This window comes from Bufo gargarizans, chromosome 4 (assembly GCF_014858855.1).
Source record: "Bufo gargarizans isolate SCDJY-AF-19 chromosome 4, ASM1485885v1, whole genome shotgun sequence".
NCBI classification, from domain to species: domain Eukaryota; kingdom Metazoa; phylum Chordata; class Amphibia; order Anura; family Bufonidae; genus Bufo; species Bufo gargarizans.
This window is the reverse complement of record NC_058083.1, coordinates 446,508,534-446,535,753: the sequence shown is the minus strand read 5'-3', so window position 1 is coordinate 446,535,753 and position 27,220 is coordinate 446,508,534.

Below are 27,220 nucleotides of genomic sequence, written 5' to 3'. Positions count from 1 at the left end.
TTTAGGCTGCACAGACCGTTTGTCAGTCACATTTTTCTGGGGTGATCGGCGGCCATTTTGTGTCTTGTGGTGCGCCAGCACAAGCTGCGACCAAGTGCATTTAACCCTCAATGGTGTGGTTGTTTTTTGGCTAAAGCCTACATCAGGGTGAAGCTGTCACACCAAGTGCATTTAACCAGCAATAGTCTGTTCATTTTTTGGCCATATACAAAATCAGGGGCAAGCTGCGCCTGTCACCAAGTGCATTTAACCCTCAATGGTGTGGTTGTTTTTTGGCTAAAGCCTACATCAGGGTGAAGCTGTCACACCAAGTGCATTTAACCAGCAATAGTCTGTTCATTTTTTGGCCATATACTAAATCAGGGGCAAGCTGCGCCTGTCACCAAGTGCATTTAACCCTCAATGGTGTGGTTGTTTTTTGGCTAAAGCCTACATCAGGGTGAAGCTGTCACACCAAGTGCATTTAACCAGCAATAGTCTGTTTATTTTTTGGCCATATCCCAGTCTAATTCTGTCACTAAATCCATACCGGTCACCCAGCGCCTAAATACTAGGCCTCAAATTTATATCCAGCTAAATCTGTCCCTAGTGCTGTAGCTGGGCGAGTTATTTAGTGTCCGTTCAAGCACATTTCTTGTTCTGGGTTGAAATACAATTCCCAATTTAGCAATTTCATAATTTAGTGGTTTCTGCTATATCAGAGCTATTTGAAATCTATCCCTAAAAGGGTATATAATATTCAAGGTGCACATTGGGTCATTCAGAATAACTTCACACACACCCGCTACTGTGTATTTCCAAGTCTAATTCTGTCACTAAACCCATACCTGTCACGCAGCGCCTAAATACTAGGCCTCAAATTTATATCCAGCTAAATCTGTCCCTAGTGCTGTAGCTGGGCGAGTTATTTAGTGTCCGTTCAAGCACATTTCTTGTTCTGGGTTGAAATACAATTCCCAATTTAGCAATTTCATAATTTAGTGGTTTCTGCTATATCAGAGCTATTTGAAATCTATCCCTAAAAGGGTATATAATATTCAAGGTGCACATTGGGTCATTCAGAATAACTTCACACACACCCGCTACTGTGTATTTCCAAGTCTAATTCTGGCACTAAACCCATACCTGTCACCCAGCGCCTAAATACTAGGCCTCAAATTTATATCCCGCTAAATCTGTCCTTAGTGCTGTAGCTGGGCGAGTTATTTAGTGTCCGTTCAAGCACATTTCTTGTTCTGGGTTGAAATACAATTCCCAATTTAGCAATTTCATAATTTAGTGGTTTCTGCTATATCAGAGCTATTTGAAATCTATCCCTAAAAGGGTATATAATATTCAAGGTGCACATTGGGTCATTCAGAATAACTTCACACACACCCGCTACTGTGTATTTCCAAGTCTAATTCTGGCACTAAACCCATACCTGTCACCCAGCGCCTAAATACTAGGCCTCAAATTTATATCCCGCTAAATCTGTCCTTAGTGCTGTAGCTGGGCGAGTTATTTAGTGTCCGTTCAAGCACATTTCTTGTTCTGGGTTGAAATACAATTCCCAATTTAGCAATTTCATAATTTAGTGGTTTCTGCTATATCAGAGCTATTTGAAATCTATCCCTAAAAGGGTATATAATATTCAAGGTGCACATTGGGTCATTCAGAATAACTTCACACACACCCGCTACTGTGTATTTCCAAGTCTAATTCTGGCACTAAACCCATACCTGTCACCCAGCGCCTAAATACTAGGCCTCAAATTTATATCCCGCTAAATCTGTCCTTAGTGCTGTAGCTGGGCGAGTTATTTAGTGTCCGTTCAAGCACATTTCTTGTTCTGGGTTGAAATACAATTCCCAATTTAGCAATTTCATAATTTAGTGGTTTCTGCTATATCAGAGCTATTTGAAATCTATCCCTAAAAGGGTATATAATATTCAAGGTGCACATTGGGTCATTCAGAATAACTTCACACACACCCGCTACTGTGTATTTCCAAGTCTAATTCTGGCACTAAACCCATACCTGTCACCCAGCGCCTAAATACTAGGCCTCAAATTTATATCCCGCTAAATCTGTCCTTAGTGCTGTAGCTGGGCGAGTTATTTAGTGTCCGTTCAAGCACATTTCTTGTTCTGGGTTGAAATACAATTCCCAATTTAGCAATTTCATAATTTAGTGGTTTCTGCTATATCAGAGCTATTTGAAATCTATCCCTAAAAGGGTATATAATATTCAAGGTGCACATTGGGTCATTCAGAATAACTTCACACACACCCGCTACTGTGTATTTCCAAGTCTAATTCTGGCACTAAACCCATACCTGTCACCCAGCGCCTAAATACTAGGCCTCAAATTTATATCCCGCTAAATCTGTCCTTAGTGCTGTAGCTGGGCGAGTTATTTAGTGTCCGTTCAAGCACATTTCTTGTTCTGGGTTGAAATACAATTCCCAATTTAGCAATTTCATAATTTAGTGGTTTCTGCTATATCAGAGCTATTTGAAATCTATCCCTAAAAGGGTATATAATATTCAAGGTGCACATTGGGTCATTCAGAATAACTTCACACACACCCGCTACTGTGTATTTCCAAGTCTAATTCTGGCACTAAACCCATACCTGTCACCCAGCGCCTAAATACTAGGCCTCAAATTTATATCCCGCTAAATCTGTCCTTAGTGCTGTAGCTGGGCGAGTTATTTAGTGTCCGTTCAAGCACATTTCTTGTTCTGGGTTGAAATACAATTCCCAATTTAGCAATTTCATAATTTAGTGGTTTCTGCTATATCAGAGCTATTTGAAATCTATCCCTAAAAGGGTATATAATATTCAAGGTGCACATTGGGTCATTCAGAATAACTTCACACACACCCGCTACTGTGTATTTCCAAGTCTAATTCTGTCACTAAACCCATACCTGTCACCCAGCGCCTAAATACTAGGCCTCAAATTTATATCCTGCTAAATCTCTCGTTAACGCTGTCCTGTTGTGGCTGGGAAAGTTATTTAGTGTCCGTCAAAGCACATTTTTTGTTCTGGGTTGAAATACAATTCCCAATTTAGCAATTTCATAATTTAGTGGTTTCTGCTATATCAGAGCTATTTGAAATCTATCCCTAAAAGGGTATATAATATTCAAGGTGCACATAGGGTCATTCAGAATAACTTCACACACACGCTTCTGTGCATTTCCAAGTCTAATTCTGTCACTAAATCCATACCGGTCACCCAGCGCCTAAATACTAGGCCTCAAATTTATATCCAGCTAAATCTGTCCCTAGTGCTGTAGCTGGGCGAGTTATTTAGTGTCCGTTCAAGCACATTTCTTGTTCTGGGTTGAAATACAATTCCCAATTTAGCAATTTCATAATTTAGTGGTTTCTGCTATATCAGAGCTATTTGAAATCTATCCCTAAAAGGGTATATAATATTCAAGGTGCACATAGGGTCATTCAGAATAACTTCACACACACGCTTCTGTGCATTTCCAAGTCTAATTCTGTCACTAAATCCATACCGGTCACCCAGCGCCTAAATACTAGGCCTCAAATTTATATCCAGCTAAATCTGTCCCTAGTGCTGTAGCTGGGCGAGTTATTTAGTGTCCGTTCAAGCACATTTCTTGTTCTGGGTTGAAATACAATTCCCAATTTAGCAATTTCATAATTTAGTGGTTTCTGCTATATCAGAGCTATTTGAAATCTATCCCTAAAAGGGTATATAATATTCAAGGTGCACATAGGGTCATTCAGAATAACTTCACACACCCGCTACTGTGCATTTCCAAATCTAATTCTGTCACTAAACCCATACCTGTCACCCAGCGCCTAAATACTAGGCCTCAAATTTATATCCCGCTAAATCTCTCGTTACCGCTGTCCTGTTGTGGCTGGGAAAGTTATTTAGTGTCCGTCAAAGCACATTTTTTGTTCTGGGTTGAAATACAATTCCCAATTTAGCAATTTCATAATTTAGTCGTTTCTGCTATATCAGAGCTATTTGAAATCTATCCCTAAAAGGGTAGATCATATTGAAGGTGCACATAGGGTCATTCAGAATAACTTCACACACACGCTTCTGTGCATTTCCAAGTCTAATTCTGTCACTAAATCCATACCGGTCACCCAGCGCCTAAATACTAGGCCTCAAATTTATATCCCGCTGAATTTGAATACAATACATTGGGCCAAATAATATATTTGTTGTTGTGGTGAACCATAACAATGAGAAAAACATCTAGTAAGGGACGTGGACATGGTCGTGGTGGTGTTAGTGGACCCTCTGGTGCTGGGAGAGGACGTGGCCGTTCTGCCACATCCACACGTCCTAGTGTACCAACTACCTCAGGTCCCAGTAGCCGCCAGAATTTACAGCGATATATGGTGGGGCCCAATGCCGTTCTAAGGATGGTAAGGCCTGAGCAGGTACAGGCATTAGTCAATTGGGTGGCCGACAGTGGATCCAGCACGTTCACATTATCTCCCACCCAGTCTTCTGCAGAAAGCGCACAGATGGCGCCTGAAAACCAACCCCATCAGTCTGTCACATCACCCCCATGCATACCAGGGAAACTGTCTCAGCCTCAAGTTATGCAGCAGTCTCTTATGCTGTTTGAAGACTCCGCTGGCAGGGTTTCCCAAGGGCATCCACCTAGCCCTTCCCCAGCGGTGAAAGACATAGAATGCACTGACGCACAACCACTTATGTTTCCTGATGATGAGGACATGGGAATACCACCTCAGCATGTCTCTGATGATGACGAAACACAGGTGCCAACTGCTGCGTCTTTCTGCAGTGTGCAGACTGAACAGGAGGTCAGGGATCAAGACTGGGTGGAAGACGATGCAGGGGACGATGAGGTCCTAGACCCCACATGGAATGAAGGTCGTGCCACTGACTTTCACAGTTCGGAGGAAGAGGCAGTGGTGAGACCGAGCCAACAGCGTAGCAAAAGAGGGAGCAGTGGGCAAAAGCAGAACACCCGCCGCCAAGAGACTCCGCCTGCTACTGACCGCCGCCATCTGGGACCGAGCACCCCAAAGGCAGCTTCAAGGAGTTCCCTGGCATGGCACTTCTTCAAACAATGTGCTGACGACAAGACCCGAGTGGTTTGCACGCTGTGCCATCAGAGCCTGAAGCGAGGCATTAACGTTCTGAACCTGAGCACAACCTGCATGACCAGGCACCTGCATGCAAAGCATGAACTGCAGTGGAGTAAACACCTTAAAACCAAGGAAGTCACTCAGGCTCCCCCTGCTACCTCTTCTGCTGCTGCCGCCTCGGCCTATTCTGCTGCTGCCGCCTCGGCCTCTTCCTCCGCCTCTGGAGGAACGTTGGCACCTGCCGCCCAGCAAACAGGGGATGTACCACCAACACCACCACCACCACCTCCGTCACCAAGCGTCTCAACCATGTCACACGCCAGCGTTCAGCTCTCCATCTCACAAACATTTGATAGAAAGCGTAAATTCCCACCTAGCCACCCTCGATCCCTGGCCCTGAATGCCAGCATTTCTAAACTACTGGCCTATGAAATGCTGTCATTTAGGCTGGTGGACACAGACAGCTTCAAACAGCTCATGTCGCTTGCTGTCCCACAGTATGTTGTTCCCAGCCGGCACTACTTCTCCAAGAGAGCCGTGCCTTCCCTGCACAACCAAGTATCCGATAAAATCAAGTGTGCACTGCGCAACGCCATCTGTGGCAAGGTCCACCTAACCACAGATACGTGGACCAGTAAGCACGGCCAGGGACGCTATATCTCCCTAACTGCACACTGGGTAAATGTAGTGGCAGCTGGGCCCCAGGCGGAGAGCTGTTTGGCGCACGTCCTTCCGCCGCCAAGGATCGCAGGGCAACATTCTTTGCCTCCTGTTGCCACCTCCTCCTTCTCGGCTTCCTCCTCCTCTTCTTCCACCTGCTCATCCAGTCAGCCACACACCTTCACCACCAACTTCAGCACAGCCCGGGGTAAACGTCAGCAGGCCATTCTGAAACTCATATGTTTGGGGGACAGGCCCCACACCGCACAGGAGTTGTGGCGGGGTATAGAACAACAGACCGACGAGTGGTTGCTGCCGGTGAGCCTCAAGCCCGGCCTGGTGGTGTGTGATAATGGGCGAAATCTCGTTGCAGCTCTGGGACTAGCCAATTTGACGCACATCCCTTGCTTGGCGCATGTGCTGAATTTGGTGGTGCAGAAGTTCATTCACAACTACCCCGACATGTCAGAGCTGCTGCATAAAGTGCGGGCCGTCTGTTCGCGCTTCCGGCGTTCACATCCTGCTGCTGCTCGCCTGTCTGCGCTACAGCGTAACTTCGGCCTTCCCGCTCACCGCCTCATATGCGACGTGCCCACCAGGTGGAACTCCACCTTGCACATGCTGGACAGACTGTGCGAGCAGCAGCAGGCCATAGTGGAGTTTCAGCTGCAGCACGCACGGGTCAGTCGCACTACAGAACAGCACCACTTCACCACCAATGACTGGGCCTCCATGCGAGACCTGTGTGCCCTGTTGCGCTGTTTCGAGTACTCCACCAACATGGCCAGTGGCGATGACACCGTTATCAGCGTTACAATACCACTTCTATGTCTCCTTGAGAAAACACTTAGGGCGATGATGGAAGAGGAGGTGGCCCAGGAGGAGGAGGAGGAGGAGGAGGAAGAGGGGTCATTTTTAGCACTTTCAGGCCAGTCTCTTCGAAGTGACTCAGAGGGAGGTTTTTGGCAACAGCAGAGGCCAGGTACAAATGTGGCCAGCCAGGGCCCACTACTGGAGGACGAGGAGGACGAGGATGAGGAGGAGGTGGAGGAGGATGAGGATGAAGCATGGTCACAGCGGGGTGGCACCCAACGCAGCTCGGGTCCATCACTGGTGCGTGGCTGGGGGGAAAGGCAGGACGATGACGATACGCCTCCCACAGAGGACAGCTTGTCCTTATCCCTGGGCAGCCTGGCACACATGAGCGACTACATGCTGCAGTGCCTGCGCAACGACAGCAGAGTTGCCCACATTTTAACCTGTGCGGACTACTGGGTTGCCACCCTGCTGGATCCACGCTACAAAGACAATGTGCCCACCTTACTTCCTGCACTGGAGCGTGATAGGAAGATGCGCGAGTACAAGCGCACGTTGGTAGACGCGCTACTGAGAGCATTCCCAAATGTCACAGGGGAACAAGTGGAAGCCCAAGGCCAAGGCAGAGGAGGAGCAAGAGGTCGCCAAGGCAGCTGTGTCACGGCCAGCTCCTCTGAGGGCAGGGTTAGCATGGCAGAGATGTGGAAAACTTTTGTCAACACGCCACAGCTAACTGCACCACCACCTGATACGCAACGTGTTAGCAGGAGGCAACATTTCACTAACATGGTGGAACAGTACGTGTGCACACCCCTCCACGTACTGACTGATGGTTCGGCCCCATTCAACTTCTGGGTCTCTAAATTGTCCACGTGGCCAGAGCTAGCCTTTTATGCCTTGGAGGTGCTGGCCTGCCCGGCAGCCAGCGTTTTGTCTGAACGTGTATTCAGCACGGCAGGGGGCGTCATTACAGACAAACGCAGCCGCCTGTCTACAGCCAATGTGGACAAGCTGACGTTCATAAAAATGAACCAGGCATGGATCCCACAGGACCTGTCCGTCCCTTGTCCAGATTAGACATTAACTACCTCCCCATAACCATATATTATTGGACTCCAGGGCACTTCCTCATTCAATCCTATTTTTATTTTCATTTTACCATTATATTGCGATGCTACCCAAAGTTGAATGAACCTCTCCTCTGCCTGTGTGCTAGGCCTAAATATATGCCAATGGACTGTTGCAGTGGTGGCTGACATGAAGCCTGATTCTCTGCTATGACATGCAGACTAATTCTCTGCTGACATGAAGCCAGATTGTCTGTTACGGGACCTCCCTCCTCTGCCTGGGTGCTGGGCCTAAATTTATGACAATGGACTGTTGCAGTGGTGGCTGACGTGAAGCCTCATTCTCTGCTATGACATGCAGACTGATTCTCTGCTGACATGAAGCCAGATTGTCTGTTACGGGACCTCTCTCCTCTGCCTGTGTGTGTGCTGGGCCTAAATATATGCCAATGGACTGTTGCAGTGGTGGCTGACGTGAAGCCTCATTCTCTGCTATGACATGCAGACTAATTCTCTGCTGACATGAAGACAGATTCTCTGTTACGGGACCTCCCTCCTCTGCCTGGGTGCTGGGCCTAAATATATGCCAATGGACTGTTGCAGTGGTGGGTGACGTGAAGCCTCATTCTCTGCTATGACATGCAGACTAATTCTCTGCTGACATGAAGCCAGATTGTCTGTTACGGGACCTCTCTCCTCTGCCTGTGTGTGTGCTGGGCCTAAATATATGCCAATGGACTGTTGCAGTGGTGGCTGACGTGAAGCCTCATTCTCTGCTATGACATGCAGACTAATTCTCTGCTGACATGAAGACAGATTCTCTGTTACGGGACCTCTCTCCTCTGCCTGTGTGTGTGCTGGGCCTAAATATATGCCAATGGACTGTTGCAGTGGTGGCTGACGTGAAGCCTCATTCTCTGCTATGACATGCAGACTAATTCTCTGCTGACATGAAGACAGATTCTCTGTTACGGGACCTCCCTCCTCTGCCTGGGTGCTGGGCCTAAATATATGCCAATGGACTGTTGCAGTGGTGGGTGACGTGAAGCCTGATTCTCTGCTATGACATGCAGACTAATTCTCTGCTGACATGAAGACAGATTCTCTGTTACGGGACCTCTCTCCTCTGCCTGTGTGTGTGCTGGGCCTAAATATATGCCAATGGACTGTTGCAGTGGTGGCTGACGTGAAGCCTCATTCTCTGCTATGACATGCAGACTAATTCTCTGCTGACATGAAGACAGATTCTCTGTTACGGGACCTCCCTCCTCTGCCTGGGTGCTGGGCCTAAATATATGCCAATGGACTGTTGCAGTGGTGGCTGACGTGAAGCCTCATTCTCTGCTATGACATGCAGACTGATTCTCTGCTGACATGAAGCCAGATCGTCTGTTACGGGACCTCTCTGCTCTGCCTGTGTGCTAGGCCTAAATATATGCCAATGGACTGTTGCAGTGGTGGGTGACGTGAAGCCTCATTCTCTGCTATGACATGCAGACTGATTCTCTGCTGTCATGAAGCCAGATTGTCTGTTACGGGACCTCTCTGCTCTGCCTGTGTGCTAGGCCTAAATATATGCCAATGGACTGTTGCAGTGGTGGGTGACGTGAAGCCTCATTCTCTGCTATGACATGCAGACTGATTCTCTGCTGTCATGAAGCCAGATTGTCTGTTACGGGACCTCTCTGCTCTGCCTGTGTGCTAGGCCTAAATATATGCCAATGGACTGTTGCAGTGGTGGGTGACGTGAAGCCTCATTCTCTGCTATGACATGCAGACTGATTCTCTGCTGACATGAAGCTAGATTGTCTGTTACGGGACCTCTCTCCTCTGCCTGTGTGCTAGGCCTAAATATATGCCAATGGACTGTTGCAGTGGTGGCTGACGTGAAGCCTCATTCTCTGCTATGACATGCAGACTAATTCTCTGCTGACATGAAGCCAGATTGTCTGTTACGGGACCTCTCTCCTCTGCCTGGGTGCTGGGCCTAAATTTATGACAATGGACTGTTGCAGTGGTGGCTGACATGAAGCCTGATTCTCTGCTATGACATGCAGACTGATTCTCTGCTGACATGAAGCCAGATCCTCTGTTACGGGACCTCTCTCCTCTGCCTGTGTGTGTGCTGGGCCTAAATATATGCCAATGGACTGTTGCAGTGGTGGGTGACGTGAAGCCTGATTCTCTGCTATGACATGCAGACTGATTCTCTGCTGACATGAAGCCAGATTCTCTGTTACGGGACCTCTCTCCTCTGCCTGTGTGTGTGCTGGGCCTAAATATATGCCAATGGACTGTTGCAGTGGTGGCTGACGTGAAGCCTCATTCTCTGCTATGACATGCAGACTAATTCTCTGCTGACATGAAGACAGATTCTCTGTTACGGGACCTCCCTCCTCTGCCTGGGTGCTGGGCCTAAATATATGCCAATGGACTGTTGCAGTGGTGGCTGACGTGAAGCCTCATTCTCTGCTATGACATGCAGACTAATTCTCTGCTGACATGAAGACAGATTCTCTGTTACGGGACCTCTCTCCTCTGCCTGGGTGCCGGGGCCTAAATATCTGAGAATGGACTGTTCCAGTGGTGGGTGACGGGAAGCCAGATTCTCTGCTATGGAACCTCTCTCCAATTGATTTTGGTTAATTTTTATTTATTTAATTTTTAATTTAATTCATTTCCCTATCCACATTTGTTTGCAGGGGATTTACCTACATGTTGCTGCCTTTTGCAGCCCTCTAGCTCTTTCCTGGGCTGTTTTACAGCCTTTTTAGTGCCGAAAAGTTCGGGTCCCCATTGACTTCAATGGGGTTCGGGTTCGGGACGAAGTTCGGATCGGGTTCGGATCCCGAACCCGAACATTTCCGGGATGTTCGGCCGAACTTCTCGAACCCGAACATCCAGGTGTTCGCTCAACTCTAATCAGGATGTCTTCAGTTCAGTCTTTTTGACTGATTAGGAAAAAGAAAACCGCAGCATGCTCCGGCCAAAAAAACTGAAGACTTGCCTGAATGCCGGATCCGGCATTTTTTTCCATAGGAATGTTTTAGTGCCGGATCCAGCATTCAAAATACCGGAATGCTGGATCCGTCCTTCTGGTCTGCACATGCGCAGACTGAAAGAAAGGTGATAAAATTAACCACCTCCCGACCGCTGTACGCACCGATGCGTCCGGGAGGTGGTTGATTTGTTCCTCCTGGACGCATCGGCGCGTCTTCTCGCGAGACGCGAGGTTACGTCACAGCCGGCCCGCGCATGCGCATCGCGGGCCGGCATTTCACTGCAGAGTATTTCGTCAGCAGCCTGCCGGCCACGATCATTGGCTGGCAGGTTGCTGATTTTCAAAAAAAACAATCAGCAGCCATTTAACCCCACATATTAGTAAATATGATGGGGTTATATGGCTGCTGTGCTCCTCTGCTCCTTCTTTTGGTCGGTTGGTTCCAGCAGAGGAGCAGCGGAGCACATCATTACTGTGAGTACCCACTACACCACACTTAGCCCCCAGATCACCCCAATTAACCCTTTGATCACCCCTTTGATCGCCCCTGTCAATCACTAGTGAAAGGAAAAAAGTGATCAGTGCAAACTGTCACTTTTTTTTTTCACTGGTATTGACCGTTAGGTTTCAGTATAGTTTAGGCCCCTTGGTTAGGTAGTTTAGGGATCGGTTAGCGCCCAGCCCACCGCACCGCAGTCCGTTATTCGCTGATTAGCGTATCGCTAATCAGCATTTGTTCTTTTATAGTATCTGGAAGTGATCAAAACTGATCACGGTCAGATCTATAATTGTACTAGTGTCACTTTAGTTCGCCCTCCACCCAAAACGCAGTGTTTGCCCGATCAGGCCTGATCGGTCGCCCACACGTGTGTACACCCACGCCCGCCCCACCGCAGTGACAAAAAAAAATTTTTTTTTTTGATCGCTGCACATTCACTTTAAACGCACTGCGGCGATAAAAAAATCAGTTTTGATATTTTTTATCAACCGCAGCAGCCTCCGGTACTTCGCTAGCCTCCCATTTGTAAGACAGGCTTGCTGCTTTTTTCTTGGGTAGTCTCAGGGAATACCCCGAAATTTAGTTGCCCACATGTCTAACAGGGGGTATTCTTCTGAAGAGGCCTACAGGCTTCTGACCCAGTCGGATGAGGAGTGGGAACCCTCATCTGATGAATCCAGCGGGTCAGAATACGAACCTGTAGAAAGCAGTGGCTCTCTGACCCAAAGTTCGGACGAGGAGGCTGAGGTCCCTGATAGCACCAGGCGTACCCGGCCCCGTGTCGCTAGACCGCAGGTTGCGCAGGATCCGCTTCAAGAGCAGCAGAGTGGGGCTGGTGCTGTCGGATTACGTGGTGAGGCATACACCAGCAGCCCAGCCCTTCCTGGACCTAGTACCAGCACTGCCGTACAACCTGGTGAAGTAGCGAGCACCAGAAGGGCAGTTGAAGCTGGTACGGTGGCACGTGCAGTAGTGACCCCGTCGCAGCCACCGCAAAGACGTGCCCGTAGAGCCCCTAGAATCCCAGAGGTGCTGGCAAACCCTGATTGGCAGTCCCCAACTTCAGCCGCACCCGTAGTTTTCCCTTTCACCGCCCAGTCTGGAGTTCGGGTTGAGACAGCTCAGATCGATTCGGCCCTGGGATTTTTTGAGCTGTTCTTGACTGCGGAGCTTTTAAACTTAGTCGTGGCAGAGACAAACAGGTATGCCACACAATTTATCACCGCTAACCCGGAAAGCTTTTATGCCCAGCCTTTCCGGTGGAAACCAGTCCAAGTTTCCGAATTTAAAACTTTTCTGGGCCTCCTCCTCAACATGGGCCTGACAAAAAAGCATGAATTGCGGTCATATTGGTCCACGAACCCGATTCATCACATGCCCATGTTCTCTGCTGCTATGTCCAGGACACGATTTGAGGTCATCCTGCGTTTCCTGCACTTTAGTGACAACACCGCCTCCCGTCCCAGGGGCCACCCTGCTTTTGACCGGCTCCACAAAATTCGGCCCCTCATAGACCATTTCAACCAGAAATTTGCAGATTTGTATACCCCTGAGCAAAACATCTGCATAGACGAGTCCCTGATACATTTTACCGGGCGCCTTGGCTTCAAACAATACATCCCAAGCAAGCGCGCCCGGTATGGGGTCAAATTGTATAAGCTCTGTGAAAGGGCCACAGGCTATACCCACAAATTTCGGGTCTATGAGGGAAAAGATCAGACCCTGGAGCCGGTCGGTTGCCCTGACTACCTGGGGAGCAGTGGGAAGACAGTTTGGGACTTGGTGTCACCCTTATTCGGCAAGGGGTACCATCTTTATGTGGACAATTTCTACACAAGTGTGGCCCTCTTTAGGCATTTGTTTCTAGAACGGATTGGCGCCTGTGGTACCGCGCGAACTAGTCGCGCGGGCTTCCCCCAACGGCTCGTTAGCACCCGTCTTGCAAGGGGGCAGAGGGCCGCACTGTGTAACGAAGAACTGCTCGCGGTGAAATGGAGAGACAAGCGTGACGTTTACATGCTCTCCTCCATTCACGCAGACACGACAATACAAATTGAGCGAGCAACCCGTGTCATTGAAAAGCCCCTCTCAGTCCACGACTATAACCTCCACATGGGAGGGGTCGACTTCAATGACCAGATGTTGGCTCCGTATTTAGTTTCCCGACGCACCAGACGCTGGTATAAGAAGGTGTCTGTATATTTAATTCAATTGGCTCTGTACAATAGTTTTGTTCTCTACAGTAAGGCTGGGAGAACTGGATCCTTCCTCAAATTTCAGGAAGAGATCATCGCGAACCTCCTGTATCCAGGAGGTTCCGTGACCCCATCCACCAGTGTAGTTAGCCGTCTACACGAGCGACACTTCCCCAGTGTCGTTGCTGGTACCTCAAACCGACCGCCACCCCAAAAAAAATGTCGTGTCTGTAGCAGGAGTGGAATAAGGCGTGACACCCGCTATTTCTGTCCTGACTGTCCCGACCACCCTGCCCTATGCTTAGGGGAGTGTTTCCGAAAGTACCACACACAGGTACATCTAGCATAGGGATCATCTCACCAGGATAGGCACACAGGGCTATTAGGGCCCATTCACTCACAGCTGCTGCAAACGTCTCCTTTCACATGGGACAAAGTGCATAACGCACTTCGCCACATCTTTGGGCGATTTGCGCTTTGCACATTGACCCATGGGGAAGGAGAGGTTTGTTCTATAAAGGTAAAAAAAAAAAAAAAAAAAAAAAAAAAAAAACAGGTAAGCAAACAGGTTAATGTTTAGTTCCAAAAGTTAAAGTTACATGTTCTGTTCCAAAGTTAATAAAATTATTGCGTTGTGGCCTGGTTTTTTCTTTTTTTTTTTTTTTCTTTTTTTACCTTCCAGGTGGACCAACCGATCTACTAGCTGCAGCACCGATGTGCATTCTAACAGAAGCATTGCGCTGCTGTCAGATTACACGCAAGTCGGTGTATGCGGCGCTGCAAGACGGGATTTTCTCCTCTGCAGTGACAGATACGTTTGCCGAGGCATACGAGCTGAGGAGGAGGCGGCGTTCCTATGCTTTGGCAAGCACTTTGTATATATATATATATATAAAAAAAAATCCCGGCAATGATTTATTCATCCACATCGATTGATGCGAATGGAGAAATCTGGTTTGCCAGGGCATACGAGCTAAGTGGGTATGGATGTAGGGCGGAGCTCCTATGTCCTGGCAGACGCCTTTCCCCTCCATTTTTTTTTTTTTGGCAGAGATTTTTTCATCCACATTGATCGATGCGAATGAAGAAATCTGTGCCGTTCATTTTTTTCTTTCAGCCCAGAGGCTGAACGGAAAAAAAAAATCTCATTACCTGTATGCTCAATATAAGGAGAATAGCAGAAACTCCTAATGCTGGCCATACATGTAATGATTGCGGAGACCCTCAAATGCCAGGGCAGTACAAACACCCCACAACTGACCCCATTTTGGAAAGAAGACACCCCAAGGTATTTGCTGAGGGGCATATTGAGTCCATGAAAGATTGAAATTTTTGTCCTAAGTTAGCGGAAAGTGAGACTTTGTGAGAAAAAACAAAAAAAAAATCAATTTCCGCTAACTTATGCGAAAAAAAAAAAAATTCTATGAACTTGCCAGGCCCCTCATTGGATACCTTGGGGTGTCTTCTTTCCAAAGTGGGGTCACATGTGGGGTATTTATACTGCCCTGGCTTTTTAGGGGCCCTAAAGCGTGAGAAGAAGTCTGGGATCCAAATGTCTAAAAATGCCCTCCTAAAAGGAATTTGGGCACCTTTGCGCATCTAGGCTGCAAAAAAGTGTGACACATCTGGTATCGCCGTACTCAGAAGAAGTTGGGGAATGTGTTTTGGGGTGTCATTTTACATATACCCATGCTGGGTGAGATAAATATCTTGGTCAAATGCCAACTTTGTATAAAAAAATGGGAAAAGTTGTCTTTTGCCAACATATTTCTCTCACCCAGCATGGGTATATGTAAAATGGCACCCCAAAACACATTCCCCAACTTCTCCTGAGTACGGCGATACCACATGTGTGACACTTTTTTGATGCCAAGGTGGGCAAAGGGGCACATATTCCAAAGTGCACCTTTCGGATTTTGCAGGCCATTTTTTACACATTTTGATTGCAAAGTACTTCTCACACATATGGGCCCCTAAATTGCCAGGGCAGTATAACTACCCCACAAGTGACCCCATTTTGGAAATAAGACACCCCAAGGTATTCTGTGAGGGGCATGGTTAGTTCCTAGAATTTTTTATTTTTTGTCGCAAGTTAGTGGAATATGAGACTTTGTAAGAAAAAAAAACAAAAAAAAAAAACATCATCATTTTCCGCTAACTTGTGACAAAAAAAATTCTAGGAACTCGCAGTGCCCCTCACGGAATACCTTAGGGTGTCTTCTTTCCAAAATGGGGTCACTTGTGGCGTAGTTATACTGCCCTGGCAATTTAGGGGCCCAAATGTGTGAGAAGAACTTTGCAATCAAAATGTGTAAAAAATGGCCTGCAAAATCCGAAAGGTGCACTTTGGAATATGTGCCCCTTTGCCCACCTTGGCAGCAAAAAAGTGTGACACATCTGGTATCGCCGTACTCAGGAGAAGTTGGGGAATGTGTTTTGGGGTGTCATTTTACATATACCCATGCTGGGTGAGAAAAATATCTTGGTCAAATGCCAACTTTGTATAAAAAAATGGGAAAAGTTGTCGTTTGCCAAGATATTTCTCTCACCCAGCATGGGTATATGTAAAATGACACCCCAAAACACATTCCCCAACTTCTCCTGAGTACGGCGATACCAGATGTGTGACACTTTTTTGATGCCAAGGTGGGCAAAGGGGCGCATATTCCAAAGTGCACCTTTCGGATTTCACCGGTCATTTTTTACAGATTTTGATTGCAAAGTACTTCTCACACATATGGGCCCCTAAATTGCCAGGGCAGTATAACTACGCCACAAGTGACCCCATTTTGGAAAGAAGACACCCCAAGGTATTCCGTGAGGGGCATGGCGAGTTCCTAGAATTTTTTATTTTTTGTCGCAAGTTAGTGGAATATGAGACTTTGTAAGGAAAAAAGAGAAAAAAAATAAAATCATAATTTTCCGCTAACTTGTGACAAAAAATAAAAAATTCTAGGAACTCGCAGTGCCCCTCACGGAATACCTTGGGATGTCTTCTTTCCAAAATGGGGTCACTTGTGGCGTAGTTATACTGCCCTGGCAATTTAGGGGCCCATATGTGTGAGAAGTACTTTGCAATCAAAATCTGTAAAAAATGACCGGTGAAATCCGAAAGGTGCACTTTGGAATATGCGCCCCTTTGCCCACCTTGGCATCAAAAAAGTGTCACACATGTGGTATCGCCGTACTCAGGAGAAGTTGGGGAATGTGTTTTGGGGTGTCATTTTACATATACCCATGCTGGGTGAGAAAAATATCTTGGTCAAATGCCAACTTTGTATAAAAAAATGGGAAAAGTTGTCTTTTGCCAAGATATTTCTCTCACCCAGCATGGGTATATGTAAAATGACACCCCAAAACACATTCCCCAACTTCTCCTGAGTACGGCGATACCACATGTGTGACACTTTTTTGCTGCCAAGGTGGGCAAAGGGGCGCATATTCCAAAGTGCACCTTTCGGATTTCACCGGTCATTTCTTACACATTTTGATTGCAAAGTTCTTCTCACACATTTGGGCCCCTAAATTGCCAGGGCAGTATAACTACCCCACAAGTGACCCCATTTTGGAAAGAAGACACCCCAAGGTATTCTGTGAGGGGCATGGTGAGTTCCTAGAATTTTTTATTTTTTGTCGCAAGTTAGTGCAATATGAGACTTTGTAAGAAAAAAAATAAAAATAAAAAATCATCATCATTTTCCGCTAACTTGTGACAAAAAATAAAAAGTTCTATGAACTCACTATGCCCATCAGCGAATACCTTAGGGTGTCTACTTTCCGAAATGGGGTCATTTGTGGGGTAGTTATACTGTTTGGGCATTGTAGAACCTCAGGAATCATGACAGGTGCTCAGAAAATCAGAGCTGCTTCAAAAAGCGGAAATTCACATTTTTGTACCATAGTTTGTAAATGCTATAACTTTTACCCAAACCATTTTTTTTTTTTTGCCCAAACATTTTTTTTTTATCAAAGACATGTATAACTATAAATTTAGCGAAAAATTTATATATGGATGTCGTTTTTTTTGCAAAATTTCACAGCTGAAAGTGAAAAATGTCATTTTTTGGCAAAAAAATCGTTACATTTTGATTAATAACAAAAAAAGTAAAAATGTCAGCAGCAATAAAATACCACCAAATGAAAGCTCTATTAGTGAGAAGAAAAGGAGGTAAAATTCATTTGGGTGGTAAGTTGCATGACCGAGCGATAAACGGTGAAAGGAGTGTAGTGCCGAAGTGTAAAAAGTGGCCTGGTCATGAAGGGGGTTTCACCTAGCGGGGCTGAAGTGGTTAAATGTCAAATCAGTCAGGCATTTTTCATACTGATCAGGATCCTGATTAGTCTTACAAATGCCATCTGTTGGCATACGTTTTGCCAGATTCGGCAGGCAGTTCCGGCGACGGAACTGCTTGCCGGATCACTCTGCCGCAAGTGTGAAAGTAGCCTTTGAGTAGGAACTATCGGGGTCATTTATTAAGACCGGCGTTTTAGATGCTGGTCTTAAAGAGGTTGTCCAGGCTTTTTCATTTTGATAACCTATCCTCAGGTCATTAAGATCAACTGTTTGAGGAGACGGTGCGAGCAGTGTGCACGCGTCGTCTCCCTGCTCTGCTGCTGCTCTTCCGCCTTGAACAGGGCTCACACCACGGGCAAGGCGGCCATATGTTCGTCTGAATGAGCCCTAAACGTAGGCCAGACACACAAGAGCGAGTTCAATAGGAGAATCTTTCAGTGTCAGTGAGAGGTCCCATTCTGACCTCCGCTCCTCTGAGAGGATCACATGGCATTATAATGATTTATAAGGCTGTGTGACCCTGAATCTACTGAATTAGGCTACATGCACACGAACGTTATGTGTTTTGTGGTCTGCAAATTGCGTCCGTGTGCATTTCGCAATTTGCGGAACGGCACGGACAGTCTTTAATATAACTGCCTATTCTTGTCCACAAAGCGTGGACAAGAATAGGACATGTTATATTTTTTTGCGGGGCCGTGGAACGGAGCAATGGATGCGGACAGCACACGGAGTGGTGTCTGCATATTTTGCGGCCCCATTGAAGGGACATAATGCTGTTGGTGTAATACAATAGATTCTAGGCCTCTCAGGGTGACATATTAGAACGCTGTGTAATACTGTCAGAGGAGCGGAGGTCAGAACTAGTGATAGGTCATTCACGACTGATCCGGTACAAAGAGCAGGCTCCTTTATCTAAATGATGGGAGCCGACTCCCAAGCAAGAGTGAGACGAAAACACAGACAGTGCAGGCACAATGGCAGTGTGCAGAGAATAAATGAGCAGGAAAGGAAGGGTTTCGGGGATGGCATCAGTGACCCAGCCCTACTAGTCTTGTACTAATTAAAAGCAACAAACATTAGACTACATTATACAAGAACTGGGGCATATCTCCCAACTTTTGAAAAACAGAAACAGGGACTGTGTGTGGCATCCATAGTGCGCCACAGCAATTGTTTTTCAAACTAGGCCATGCCTCTAACTCCATCCAAAACATAACTATACACACTCAATTACCTTAATGCCCCCACATAGTAATTATTCCCCATTTGTGCCAGCACACAGTAGTATTGCCCACACTGTCCCCCTTACAGCAGTAAATACTCACCTGGTTCCTCTGATGATCACAGCTCAGCTGCCGGCGCTTCCCAACTACAGCAGAAAGGATGCACATCATGCTTGATATGTAGAAGGAGCAGATGCCGGCCAGCCCTACTACTCCTGCACAGAACAGCAGCGCCATATGTGGATATCGTGCTGCTGCTACTGAGCGTCGGCAGCTAAATAGTGGAGTGGATGGCTCCCTGCTTAACCATTACAATCAGCTTTCTCTGCATCTTATGGATGGCTCAGCCCTGCATCTTATGGATGGCTCTCTCCCTGCACTGCTCAGCCCACAGGCAGACCTTGGTGGTAGGAATGCTGTGTCCTCGTGCCTGGGCTAATACACCCTAAATTCCCTGAGATGGTGAAAAGGGGAAATAGGAGCAGCCTGCTCGCACAGAACCTGGGTGGGAGAGATGATACCAACACAACTAAAACAGCAAACAACAAGAACAGAAATCACACTTATCTTAGGGCTCTTTCACACTTGCATTCTTTTCTTCCGGCATAGAGTTCCGTCTCTGATCAGTTTTATCCTAATGCATTCTGAATGGAGAGAAATCCATTCAGGATGCATCAGGATGTCTTCAGTTCAGGACCGGAACATTTTTTGGCCGGAGAAAATACCGCAGCATGCTGCGCTTTTTGCTCCAGCCAAAAATCCTGAACACTTGCCGCAAAGCCGGATCCGGAATTAATGCCCATTGAAAGGCATTAATCCGGATGCGGCCTTAAGCTAAACGTCGTTTCGGCGCATTGCCGGATCCGACGTTTAGCTTTTTCTGAATGGTTACCATGGCTGCCGGGACGCTAAAGTCCTGTCTGCCATGGTAAAGTGTAGTGGGGAGCAGTATACTTACCGTCCGTGCGGCTCCCGGGGCGCTTCAGAGTGACGTCAGCACATAGGGTGCTCTGACATCATTCTGGATCGCCCCGGGAGCCGCACGGGAGGTAAGTATACTGCTCCCCCGCTCCCCACTACTACTATGGCAACCAGGACTTTGATAGCATCCTGGCTGCCATAGTAACACTGAACGCATTTTGAAGACGGATCAAAGTCAGAGCTGGGCATGACAGTAACCCTTCCAGTGGATGAGATACTGGAGGGATCTAAGGAGAACTCGGGAGTCCACAATCCTACTGAGTTGAAATTCTAAATTACCATCCACCATGACATGAGCGGGAGGCAAGGAGGACGGCTCAACAGGTTCGACACATTTCTTCAACAATGACTTATGAAATACGTTATGAATTTTCAAAGCCTGAGGAAGTTCAAGACGGAAAGCTACAGGGTTAACAATGACAGTAATCTTATATGGACCAAAAATCTTGGGCCTAACTTCCAAGAAGGTACCTTAAGCTTAATGTTTCTTGTGGACAGCCACACAGAATCACCCACTCTTAGGTCCGGACCAGTCATACGTCTCCTATCACATGCTTATACCTGTTGCCCATCTTTTTCAGGTTATTTTGAATTTTCCGCCAAATCGAAGACAAGGAAGAGGAAAATCGTTCCTCCTCAGGAATACCGGAAGTTTGAGAACCAAAAAATGTGCCAAACTGTGCATGGAATCCATATGCCCCCAAAAAAGTCGACTTATCAGTGGACTCCTGTCTACGGTTAATAATGGCAAACTCAGCTAACGACAAGAATGAAGACCACTCCACCTCGTTCTCCGAAACAAAACATCTCAAGTAAGTCTCCAGATTCTGATTGGTGCGCTCCGTTTGTCCGTTCGACTGAGGATGAAAAGCCGAAGAAAAGGACAATTGTACCCCCAGTCAAGTACAGAACGCATTCCAGAATCTGGAAACAAACTGAGTCCCCCGGTCAGACACTACATTAGAGGGAATGCCATGTAGTTTCACGATGTTATTGAGAAACACCTGTGCAAGAGTCCTGGCATTATGTAGAGCATGCAATGCTATAAAATGCGCCATTTTGCTAAACCGATCAACTACCACCAGGATCACATTTTTTCCCCAAGAATTCAGTAAATCCGTTATAAAGTTCATGGACAAATGCGTCCGAGGTCTGGCCGGGATGGGTAATGGAAGAAGAGATCCAGAAGGCAGAGTATGTGTCACTTTAACACAAGCACAGGTACAACAGGCTGACACATAGTCCTCAACACACTTACGTAGCCCCAGCCACCAAAATCTGCCCGAGATGAGATCAACAGTGGATATACTCCCAGAGTGTTCAGCCAAGACAGTACAGTGATGTTCCTTAAATACCTTATGACGTAAGTTTGAAGGAACAAACAATTTCCCTGGAGGACAAGAGTCCAGTGAATCCTCTTGGGCCTTCAACACCTTAGCAACTAAAGTAATAACTGGAATGGGGCAACTACAGTACCCTGAAAGATTATTAAAATTAAGGCTATTCATTTTAGAAAAAAGACGACTGAGGGGAGATCTAATTAATATGTATAAATATATCAGGGGTCAGTACGGAGATCTATCCCATCATCTATTTATCCCCAGGACTGTGACTGTGACGAGGGGACATCCTCTGCGTCTGGAGGAAAGAAGGTTTGTACACAAACATAGAAAAGGATTCTTTACGGTAAGAGCAGTGAGACTATGGCACTCTCTGCCTGAGGAGGTGGTGATGGTGAGAACAATAAAGGAATTCAAGAGGGGCCTGGATGTATTTCTGGAGCGTAATAATATTACAGGCTATAGCTTCTAGAGAGGGGTCATTGATCCAGGGAGTTATTCTGATTGCCTGATTGGAGTCGGGAAGGAATTTTTTATTCCCCTAAAGTGGGGAAAATTGGCTTCTACCTCACAGGTTTTTTTTTTTGCCTTCCCCTGGATCAACTTGCAGGATAACAGGCCGAACTGGATGGACAAATGTCTTTTTTTGGCCTTATGTACTATGTTACTATGTTAGCCCTAAAGGGATTCTGTCACCTCTTTTTACCCTATAGAGATGTGGACATGCACGGCTAGATCGCCGCTAGCATGTCCCATATCTCTGAGTGGTTTTATTGAGTATAAAAATGATTTTATATATACAGTACAGACCAAAAGTTTGGACACACCTTCTCATTTAAAGAGTTTTCTTTATTTTCATGACTATGAAAATTGTAGATTTACACTGAAGGCATCAAAACTATGAATTAACACATGTGGAATTATATACATAACAAAAAAGTGTGAAACAACTGAAAATATGTCATATTCTAGGTTCTTCAAAGTAGCCACCTTTTGCTTTGATTACTGCTCTAACAGCCCGGACCAGCAGAAGTGCCGATCCGGGCTGTTTATCCCTTTACATGCCAGGCGCAATGGCGCCCGCTGCATGTAAAGTGGTGACAGAGGGAGCAGACTCCCTCTGTCTCCCATAAGCACCCCGAAAATGCGATCGTGGGGTGCTGATGTGTTGGGAAGCTTACCTTGCTTCCGATCAGGGCCCCGAGCCCAGCCTGCTGGTCAATGTTTGAATAGCATCGCTATAGAAATGTAATAGATATAATGCATTACATTTTAAAAGCAATCAAAATACTGTATTTTATAGTCCCCTTGTGGGATTTTTAGGTAAAATTAGAAAAAAAATACAAATTTACTAAATAAAAAAAATTCCATAAAATAAAAAAATATGCTTTTTTTTTCATTAAAAATACGCTTTTCAATGAAAAAAATTGCAAAAAGAAAATATCCCCCATATGTTTGGTATTGCCGCGTCCGTAACGACCCGGACTACATAAATATTACATAAATTATCCCCTATGGTGAACGCTGTAAAAAAATAAATAAAAGACTGAATTTCTCATTTATTCTCAGTTTCCACCGAAAAAAACGTTATAACAAGCGATCAAAAAGCGGCATTTACTCCAAAATGATACCAATGAAAAATACAAGTTGTCCCTCAAAAATCAAGCCCTCGCACAACTCCATAGAAAAATAAAATAAAAAAGTTATGGGTCTTGTGAAGTGGCAATGCAAAATCATTTTTTGGGTTAATAAAAGGGGTTTTATTGGAAAAAAAAAGTAGTAAAACTTTAAAAAAATTATAAGTATTTTGTATCACTGTAATCATACTGACCCAGAGAATAAAGATATTATGTTATTTGTACCGAAAAATTAACGCGGTAAAATGTATAATGTAAAAACGCAGTGGCAGTATTGCTATTTTTCCCCATCTTCCTCCCAGAAAGAGTTAATAAAAGTTAATCAGAAAGTTATGTGTACCCCAAAATGGTGCCATTAAAAACTACAACTTGTCCCGTAAAAAACCAGCCCTCATAAAGCTATATAGACGAAAAAATTTAAAAGTTATAGCTCCTAGAACGAGACCATGAAAAACGCTTGGTCATAAAGGCCCAAACAGGCATGGTCATTAAGGAGTTAAGAAATGAAGGTCAGTCAGTCCGAAAAATTGGGAAAACTTTGAAAGTAAGGGCTATTTGACCATGAAGGAGAGTCATGGGGTGCTGCGCCAGATGACCTGGCCTCCACAGTCACCGGACCTGAACCCAATCGAGATGGTTTGGGGTGAGCTGGACCGCAGAGTGAAGGCAAAAGGGCCAACAAGTGCTAAGCATCGCTGGGAACTCCTTCAAGACTGTTGGAAGACCACATGTGTTAATTCATAGTTTTGATGCCTTCAGTGTGAATCTACAATTTTCATAGTCATGAAAATAAAGAAAATTCTTTGAATGAGAAGGTGTGTCCAAACCTTTGGTCTGTACTGTATATATATGTAAATCAGCCTGGTAAGGAGCCCAAGGGGCTGCACTAACCGTTCTGGAGCCCAGCACCGCCTGTATCCAGGAATCTCCTCCTTGCTCACGAAGTCAGATCGTTGTACTCTCGCGGAGCGCGAGCTCGCAGTTCTATCCCTGAGACTCTGTCACGGTGGGGAGTGGGGGAAACCCCCCACCGTACAATGTAAAAGGGATAGGGGTAGCAGCTAGACCAGGCTGCCAAGAAAGGGGATCTGGTCACCTCCACCACGACTGGAACCTGTGCAAAAGTACAGATGCCCACACACCAAATAGGACACCGTACAAACAACACCAAACACAGGTATCCAGCAAACCTGATACTGCCTGGACGCCATACAGCAAGGTGCACGGCAGCCCCATGCAGCACTGCATCCATACTTATGCTTCACCTCTCTGGGAAACCAGCCCCCTTCCGGAGGTATCAACATACCGGGTGACGTATAGCATACATGCAGGGACCAACACCAACAACAGCCCAGACATGTAACAACCAACAAAACGCTTCACACACCCAGAATGTAAACCTACACCACACATACAATGAGGGTAAAGGTACATGGAGGGTACATAAGGGAGGACAATTTGTGTTCCATAAGGAGGCCCTCAAGGACTGGGCAGAAACACCCATGCAAGGAGCAAAGCTCCAACACCAAGCAAGGCTGTAGTACAACTGCACCCAGCCAGCAAGCCACAGGTATTTATCAAGCCCGCGGCAACACCCAGGAAACACCTCAATCCTCACTAGCTAGAAGATTAACCCCTTGGTCACCAAACAGCAGGAAGGAAAACCTTAAAGGAGAAGTGCACATGCAAACTGCCAACAACACGTTGCCAACGGCAACCAGTCTGCATGGCAAACGCGTCACGGTCAAACACCAATATGACCGTGACAGGCTGATGCCAGCACAGGAGAGGAACACTGTGCCGGCACTGCGCATGCGCGAGCTCGCGCATCGCCAAATTAAGGCGACCTGACTTTGTGAGCAAGGAGGAGATTCCTGGATACAGGCGGTGCTGGGCTCCTTCACAGGTGGGCGTGGCTGGGCTCCAGAACGGTTAGTGCAGCCCCTTGGGCTCCTTACCAGGCTGATTTACATATATATAAAATCATTTTTTACACGCAATAAAACCACTCAGAGATATGGGACAGGTATATTGCGGACATGCTAGCTGCGATCTAGCCGTGCATGTCCGCATTTCTATAGGGTAAAAAGAGGTGATGAATTGCTCCTTCCAACCAATGGCGCCATTCTTCAAAAGCCAACTTAATGCTAATGCTATTCTTAATTCCCTATTACCCACGTCATAATTTCTTTCAGCAGTCAAGAGTTTTTTAGAGAAAAAAAGCACATGGGCGCTATTTACTAGGTGAAGGACTTTGCGACAAAACTGCTCCCACCCCTACCTCGGATGCGTCAACCTCTACAATGAATGGCTGAGACACGTCCGGTTGCACCAGAATAGGGGCTGAAGCAAAACATTCCTTCACAGCAGAAAAGGCTTGCAATGCCTCCTCAGACCAAACAGAGAAATCCACCCCCTTCCTAGTCATGTCTGTTAAAGGTTTAACCACAGTTGAATAGTTCAAGATGAATTTACGGTAGTAGTTGGCGAATCCCAAAAAACGCATAAGCGCTTTCAGATTTTCGGGTCCATACCAGTCCATACGAAAACCTGAGGATGAGAGCAGGTAACCCAGGAAGTGCACTTCCTGAACAGCAAAAACTAATTTTTCCATCTTCGCATACAATTTATTCTCTCTTAGGATCTGTAACACCTGTCTCACATGATCCTTGTGAGTCTCCATGTCTGCAAAATAAATTAGTATGTCATCCAGATATACAACCACAAATCTCCCCACCAGATGATAAAAGATGTAATTGATAAAGTGTTGAAAAACGCTGGAGTGTTGTTTAACCCAAAGGGCATGACCAGGTTTTCAAAATGACCCTCAGGGGTATTAAATGCGGTCTTCCACTCATCCCCCTCCCTGACCCATACAAGATTATATGCCCCCCTCAGATCCAATTTAGAGAACACCTTGGCACCGACAAGCTGATTAAACTAATCCGGAATCAAAGGAAGGGGGTAAGTATCACGGACAGAAATACGGTTGAGCTCCCGGAAGTCCAGACATGGTCTAAGGGTACCATCTTTTTTTTTTTGCAAAGAAAAACCCAGCAGCCACTGGGGATTTGGATGGTCTAATATGACCCTTCGCCAAGCTCTCGGTGATATATAGTCTATATAGTCACAGCCTTTCTTTTGGGCTCCGAAAGATTATACAACCGAGATTTGGACAGTTGGAATAAGATTGACAGGACATACTCCCGATGCGGGGGTGACTCCTGGTTATCACTCTCAGAAAACACATCAGAAAATTCGGAAATGAACAAGGGAAAAGTTTTAGTGGTGAACACAGAGAAAGATGCATTAAGACAGTTGTCCATGCAAAAAAATCCCTCTAATCGAGAATCTGCCTCGTTTGCCAGTCGATGGTAAGGTTATGTCTGCTTAACCATGGTAAGCCCAAAACCATCGGAGCAGGCAGACCCTCCAACACATAACAAGAGACAGATTCCTTATAGAAATCACCCACTCTTAAATGGATGTCATTTACCACCTGCGACAGGCATTTTTGGGTAAGAGATGCATAATCAATTGCAAAGACAGAAATGCTTCTCTCTAGTGCACTAGTAGTCAACCCATGAATACGAACAAACTGTCCATCAATCAGGTTAATCCCAGCCCCACTGTCGATAAATACCTCAATTTCCACAGTTTTGGACTTTAGCGCCACCTTGGCAGACCGGAGAAATCGGGTACTATCAGTAAATGACAAAAGTACGTTTTCTTGCTCCCCACCCACACCACCAATAGTAATTTGGGGATTAAGCGTTTTTTTTTTTTTTGTTTATACCTAGACGCTGAATGTACGGACAAATATTCACGAAATGTCCCTTCTTTCCACAACAAAAACAGACTCCCTTATTATAACCAGAGCTCTTACCAGCAGTCCCAGGAGTAGCTCCCCCCAACTGCATAGGCTCCTCACAAGGCGTAACCACAGGTGTCTCTTTACCTTAAGTGTCAAAGGAAGTCACCAACCTTATTTGACAGTGCGTCCTGAGGATGAGGACCCTTAGATCTCCCCCTTAGGCGTCTATCAAGACATATAGCAAGGGACATAGCTGCTTCCAATGACTCAGTTTTTTTTATGAAAGGCCAATGCGTCCTGAAGCCTCTCAGATAGACCCTGACAGAACTGGCTACAGAAAGCAGGATAATTTCACTCCGTATCCGTAGCCCATCTCATAAATTCAGAGCAATAGATCTCCGTGGAGCGTTCTCCCTGCCATAAACCACGTAACTTGGTCTAAGCATGAGCGATCCGATTCGGGTCATCGTAAATAAGACCCAAGGCTCTAAAAAATTGATCTACCGACTGGAGGGATGGTGATCCGGTTGGCAAAGAAAAAGCCCAAGATTGTGCATCATCCTTAAGCAAAGAAATGATCATACCCACACGT